Genomic DNA, 7,454 nt, shown 5'->3' with positions numbered 1-7,454 from the left:
CACAAGCTATGCATGACCACAGGAGAGACCTCAGGTTACCGATTTCTCTCTATCTCAAGGCATACCACCAGACGGGGAGCCCTCCAACACATAGCATGGCACCCAAACTAACGATCAGGCGAGGTCCATGCACGGATAATGCATTACTTTTTGGAGAGCTCCCTAGTAGTCTACTTTGTACCATGTACAGCGTGACAACTTTTATTTGGGAGCCCCCATGTTTCACCCCAATCCAATATTGTCGGGCAGGTGTTACATATTTTCTCTGCTGTCCCTCGAGAAGCATGTGGCCTACCCACTCTTTACATACTGGAAGGGAACACTCCCTCCATCCACCAGAAACGAGGGATAACCATATAGGTGGGGTGTGATGGGGGGGCACATGCACGCAAGTATTTCTTGCCGCAGGCACAACGGGCTAAGAGTCTGCACACGGACGGAGAGTGGGCCCGGATCATTACAACCAATCATGCCCGACAACTTCAGGACCATGATTGGAAGATGCATCACACACCCCCTGGGGGCCTGCAAGGCTCCGGCACATGCACAATGCACGCGGCATAGAAGATCGCTTGATGTTGAAGGCATCAAGTCAGACATATGTTTTTTAACTTACCCCGTTTTTCCAGGCCGAACACGAAGATACATCTGGCGCAGCCGCATTTCTTTAAAAGCATTCGTTTTGCCCAGCTCCGGCAACAGTTTCTGTTTCCGGACACCACACGTCACAGCAAATCAGGAACCAGAATTTCTAGTATCCTGATTGGGCAAGAGGCATACACACCCTCCAACCTCTTCGGCTTCGCTTCACTGCAGCTGCAGCTCGGAAGCAACGCTGACGTTTGCTGCACGGCTCCGAGCACCAAGCTTTTTTCAACCCGGATTACATTTCTGTTCCGGCAGTAAGGCAGGACCACAGACGGGCCCCGGAATATAGCTGTGCCCTCGGCTGGGCGGGATACAAGACTAATATCTATCTTCCCAGGTAAAACATGGCCGCATACCTATAGAGACAGTCTCTACTACAATATAACTCCAGCAGAGTTTCAATATACAGTGAATAGAAGGTTGCCACAAAGCCCTATTTCACGGCACCCCCTTTGTGGTTGTCTCTCTCCCTCTCGCCCCCATTACAGGACTTACAGGACACACATGATGCTGTGTTCACCCTGGAACACAGACACGAGTCAAACGCCGCTGTGAATTTCAACATCAAAATACCTCACGGGCTTCCATGGACGTACCTCCTGCCATTAGGTATCCCACTGACAGCCTCTTTATCCGTTTATATATATATTTTTTACTGAATGCACACTGGCAACACATCCAGTCCATCCCTGCTACTCACCAGATTTGGCCTCTAGCTCCACCCTATTTAGTCCATCTCTGTGCAAAGCATGAGGTTTTGGGTTTTTATTACGCATGCACCCCAATTACAGCGATCTCAGCACGCATTCAAAACAATGCAATCTTCTCTTGCTTTTCCACAGAGACAAACCAATCTGTCCCAAAGCAGGGACCATGCACTCCAGCCGTGGAAGCACGTCTATCCCCCGTGACAAACTGGTGAACAGTCCTGACAGCTGTAGAGTCCCAACCGGGAGTCTGCCCACTAAAGAAAGTCTCCACAAGGTTTCTGTGGTGAGACATTTATTTGATACGCCCACCACAGTCCACCAGAGGTAGTACTACCCTGTGTCTATATCAGCCCCCTCTCTTTTTGAATAATTGTTTAACTGTTAATTAACTTTCCTTACGTACAAATAATTTTTTCTTTACTAATTAGCCTAGAAGTGTCCAGAAAGGAAACACAATGTCACCAAGAGGACATTAGACTTACTACTTTTTTCTCTTGGTTCTTTTACTATAGGGGCTGATCACTCGCCCTGAAGAAGGCGGCTAACATGCATTAACACACATCCCTCTGACGCAGCTGGAAGATGGATGATTACAGCCGCCGAAACGTCATTTTCACGCAAGGGGCACTAATGAAACTACTAGTTGGGGTTCTGTGATTTATATGGTTCATGCGATTTTCACAAAATTGGTGGCGTGACCATCACCTTACCCCCTGCAACGTTGGCATCTCACAAAAACTTTGCACTAAAGACGCATGATAGACCAGTTTATGCAACAGATACTTTGAATCTGGGCACCTTTTAAGAACACAAATTGTTGACAGATGCACAATATGCGTTCATTTGCTTGCACATTTGTAATATCCATGTGCTCTTTATGTTTTATGTTGTTTTTTTTTTTTTATAGACACATTTATGTTTAAGTGTTGTGCTGTATTTCTTGACCTCTTTTTTCAAATCACACTAATCCAAGGATCATAATATGTTCGATATTGTTTTGTTTAATGACACCATTATATGTTTTGGCTTGAAATTTTGAAATTCTGTGTATATATGTAAGTGTTTACAAGAAAACTTGATTTTTTGTTTCAATACAATTCATTTATATTCACAGCCCCTTATATGTACGTGTTTTTTCTTCCTGGCCAACTTTATGGGCTAACAACTTTGGGATACATTCCATTAGTAAAAGGAGTAAAGGTTCCCCGACACAATTAATACGTTTTGCTTCATTTAATGACAAAATCGGTTTGAGCCTTTTCCCGTAGCAGTACTACCCCTTCTGTATTACTTTATTTTCGGCCATAGTCTACTACTTCTCACCACGGGCATACCGAATTTTTAAGTGTGGATTTTGACTATACCAAGACACATTATTTTAAAGAGGGCTGTGCTGTATGCTTAGACAAATCGCTCTTTTCTGTTTGTCCGAGTTTGGCCACAGTGTCACCTCCCAAACCCCTGTGATGCTCTTAAGACAAATAATTACCTCCCAGCGGCCGATCAAAAGCTGACGGCGCCATAATTACGGCTTATCACTTTCTCTGTTCTAGCCTAGCTTTTAAAGTAGGAGGGCTTTATACGTCATGGCTCATTTACAAGAACATTGTTTTGGGCAAGACGTTTCCCAGTTAAGAAATGCAAAGGGTCATTTCTAATGGATTGTGTCTTCCCACGGATTCCTCATCTTTGATATATCCATATCCAGCTCTGAAGTCTCCGAAAAATTTTCAACAGGAAAAACAGCCCGTGCACTAGCATGAATTTAAAGAAGATAAAACCACAGGAACTTGACAAATGCTTACAGGACATTATGGCAAAAACCTCTGACTTGGATTCCCCTCAGACCTTGGCAGCAACGAATATTGCGGATTTGGAAACTATGTTAAATATCATAGCACAAATGAAGACTAAGTTAGTTAGGGATAAGCCTAATCACCACAGTTGGTTTTCATCGGAACTGTGTTTAAACAGGAAAAGCGGAAGGCAGAACGCTGTTGGATTAAAAATAAAACAGAGATTAATAAATGTTCTTGGAAAACCATTGAGAAGCAGTACAAGAAAAGGATATGTTATGTTATTTCGAAATTTATATAGTGCTCTATATAACCTTGGTATGATCTCAAAGTGCTGTTAGGTTGAACGCCCTTGGGGACCGCAGTCCATGTCAGTAGAGAGAGAAGGTGTTGTAGGGTGCGTGGGTGCACCAATTATGTGTGCAGCTGATGTAACCACCAGATGGTAGCTGCATCCTAGCGTTAGTTGTGGTGGTGAATATAGCAGTTGAATGTGTGCAGTCTGGTGGGTGGACACACAGGCTGGGTTCTGGCTCTGTCAGGCCTGAAGGACGCTTATGTGGGCAGCTAGGCTGGAATTGTCATGGAATAGCTGCGTTTTATTAGAGTGATGAGGTATTTCATGGGCTAATTTTCATATGTGACCAGCTGGGCCGAATTTATCAGGGGTATAGCTGCATTCTAATTGTGTGATGGTGTAAGAGTAGAGAGTAAGCATAATGCTATGGGATGGGAGTGTTTGCGTGGGTATATGAATCAATGCAGCAGGAGCAATTTCTAGGTTGAAGTTACTGATAATATTTGTTCTTCTATCCCAGTGTGGCACTTTCTGACATTTACCATCCTGTCTAGTTGTGAAGCAGGCCAATGTCCACATTTCTAAGTAGGTGAGGCATTGCTAACATTCACAATCCTGTCTGGGTCCGGCGCAGGCTAAAGTCTACAATTCTAACTAAGTGTGGCATTGCTAACAATCACAATCCTATCTAGATGCGACTCAGGCTAATGTTTACAATTCATTCTAAGTAGGTGAGGCATTGCTAACATTCACAATCCTGTCTGGGTTTGGCGCAGGCTAATGTTCGCAATTCTAGCTAAGTGTGGCATTACTAACAATCACAATCCTATCTATATGTGACTTGAGGCCACTGAAGACCCCCCCTGGGCCTCTGATTTTTGTATAATCTTCCATGGTTGGGACCCTCTGCCTGCAGTTCCTGATCCCCTCCACTTCTCGGCTTCCATTCCTCCCTTCTCCCGCCTCCCTATCCTCCCACCTCCCCTGGTTGGGCCTTCCATCGTGTGTTGACCTTAACAGACCACGCTGTAGCGCGCCTCTCCCTGCACCCCAATGGTGAATGATGCTGCCCCGGATCCTCATGGACTTAAAATTTGACCAGAATAATTTAAAACTACCTGCAACGGCCGCACTCGCAGCCCATAGCTACTTTTCCTCCCTCTCCCACTTCCTGATACCAAAATCCGCCTCCCTGCCCTCCCATCTCCCATGATTGGCTGGAAAGATCTGCCTTTCCACTGCCTACCTCGAGCCAGCTCCCTGCTCGTCGCATTTCCAGCATGCACTGCAGGTGAGTTGAGGCCACTGAAGACCTCCCTGGGCCTCTTATTTTTGTATAATCTTCCATGGTTGGGACCCAGGTCGGAAGGAAAAAATAAGCTGAATGCCCTTACAAAACAAGCCCAAAACAAGCTGACTCCAATCCAAATAAGCTGATAAAACAAGCTTGCACGTAAAACGTTGTGGAAAGGTCTCAAAAGTAAGAAACATAACACAACAGCAAAAACATACATAGACAGAACACTGACATAGGGGGTCATTACGACCCAGGCGCTAATTGCGACAACTTTACCACCATGGTGTAAACTGCGTTTACACCATGGTGGATGGCGGATTTACCGCCCCATTCCAAGGTGAGTGGGGCGGTAAATCCCCATTTCCCATTTTCCCTTCCCCATTCCCATTTTTGCCCCATAGGGCATGATGGGAGTGGGGAAGGCGCTAATTACGCCACCGTAAATTACGGTGGCGTAATTAGCATCATGGCAGGTTAGCGCCATGGATTTTAATGGCTGCTAAGAGCAGCCGTTAAAATCAGAATAGGCGTTAAGGGTTAACGACGGCGTTAACCCTTAACGCATGGGTCGTAATGAGGCCCATAGTGTGTTAGAACAAGCATTTTTTATTGAATGGAGACTAGACTATTAGAAAATAATGTTGGCCTGAAATATATTTTCTTTTTACACTACTGTGCACTACTGTATTTTCTTCACTTTGAGATTGGTTAATAAACGTTGTATAGCAACATAACCTGGCTAAAGAATGATTATAATAAATGCCTGGCTGGCTATGTTCAATGCAGAACAATCCATTTTGGTGGTGGAGCAGGCAGTATTTGGGTATAGAGCATTCGCCGTCTGCCGGTTGTGAGTGGACAGGAACATGTGCTGTTTGAAAAACTGGTAATCCTGGCTGCTGATAGCAAAGTATATCTATGTTGAAATTGATCACCATAGAAGGCTAAACGGGGCACAAAAAGTTTAAAGCTTGGTTTTAATTGGTTGCCCACAGAATTGCCTTGGGTTTCCACTACTACTTGTTCAGAAAACATCTTTTAGTTTAACAGATGTGTGTTACTGATTAAGCTCAACATGGCTTTGGTCATCCGTTTGCAACATCTGACAATTGTAGTGGGGACGATGGACGACCGGTACTTGTTCTACAGATTGACCATTTCAGATGGAAGTGTGCATCTTGTGGGGGGTGAACAGGGTAACCAATAACATGAACCGAATTAGAAGAATGTTAAATACATTGTAACATGGCCAACTGGAAGCTTGAAAATAATAAACTCTCTCTGAGAAGATGTTGTACATAGACTCCAGTGAAACTGAATCCTTGTATATCTAACCAAGTCTTGCAAATAAATAAATAAATAACAGACTTTGGTGGATAATGCAGCATCACTGGTGATATTACCAGGATAACATTGCTAACTGCTTCAGCCAATGGTCCCTTGTTTAACTTCTCGCCTCTCCTTACCCCAGATTAGGAGATGGTTTTAAAGAATATGTGCACTACATTATGTCTAGAGACGTTATTGCATCTAAAATCATTTTAAAAATGTTTATTATTTGTTCACCTTTTTTTAATTTGTTTTAGTAATGCTGCCTTCCACCACAAGTCTATTCCACACTGTGTAAAAAAGTAGGTCTGATCCCGAAAGATGCAAATAAATTCAGGCCCATTACTAATGTCCCATTTCTGTTAAAATGTTCATAAAGTAGCCGCGATGCAGCTACAAGACTATTTGGAGAAGGCAAGTATTTTGCATCTTAGACAGTCTAGTTTCAGACCTAATCACGGCACTGAAAGCGTGCAGTTGGACCTCCAGAACCAGATGTTAGACATTGTAGAGGAAAGTAGAGCGGGACTGCTGATGTTGTTGGATCTTTCATCAGCCTTTGGCCTCTTGGATCATACAAAACTCTTAGCTATTCTATCCTCAGTGGGCCAATGCTCCTATAAAGCCATCAAATGGATTGAAGATTTCCTCTCCAACAGAAAGTCTAGAATCTGTTGGGAACAAGCCTCTTCGAACTATGAAGCTCTCACCTGTGGGGTACCACAGGGTGCCTGTTTGTCACCAGGCCTTTTTAACATGTATATTCGCCCCTATGTGATATTCTGGTCATGAAAGGGATACAATTCACAAACTACGCTCACGGTACACAGCTGTTGTTTGAATTGAGTTGCGACCATGAGGCAGACTCAGAGATGTTTAAATAAACGTACAAACTGGTTAAAGAGTGAATGACTACAAATAAACTTTGCCTTAATGGCGCAACAACTGAGATACTTATTTTTGGATCCCCCCCAAACTATAACAAAACTTAACCCTGGTTTTACTAGCTTTTCGGTGGATGGTCATCGCATAGAAACCAAAAATAAAGTCAAGGCTTTGGGTGTGATGCTGGAAAGCTCACTTTGGATGGATGCCGAGGTAGATAGCATCACTAAGAAACTGCAGTACCATTTTAAACTGCTGAGACTTGTATAGACATATGTGACAAACAGAAATTGCGAAACATTAGTCATGGCCATTGTAATGACTAGATTAGATTACTGCACCGCACTTCTAGGCGCAGACAATAAAAACAATATTCAAAAGCTCCATGTGCTCCAAAATGACGCTGTACGCATCATTAAGAATATCTCTAAAAAGGAGCACATTACCTCAGCCAGGAGTGAACTGCACTGGTTGCCAGTGATTTTGTGAGT

General features: G+C 43.7%; 1 long non-coding RNA gene across 1 annotated transcript; it reads left to right on the top strand.

The window, feature by feature from the left end:
* Nucleotides 1-776: 776 nt before the first annotated feature.
* On the top strand, nt 777-5,040 carry LOC138492107 (uncharacterized). The gene is made up of 4 exons (XR_011276144.1): nt 777-985; nt 1,137-1,257; nt 1,491-1,641; nt 1,871-5,040. It is a non-coding gene; the product is annotated as an uncharacterized lncRNA (long non-coding RNA).
* Nucleotides 5,041-7,454: the final 2,414 nt, after the last annotated feature.

The sequence above is a fragment of the Ambystoma mexicanum genome, chromosome 10 (assembly GCF_040938575.1).
Source record: "Ambystoma mexicanum isolate Mex_15411 chromosome 10, UKY_AmexF1_1, whole genome shotgun sequence".
NCBI lineage: Eukaryota > Metazoa > Chordata > Amphibia > Caudata > Ambystomatidae > Ambystoma > Ambystoma mexicanum.
Note: the sequence above shows the minus strand (reverse complement) of the source record. Positions and strands in the feature narration are given on the sequence as shown.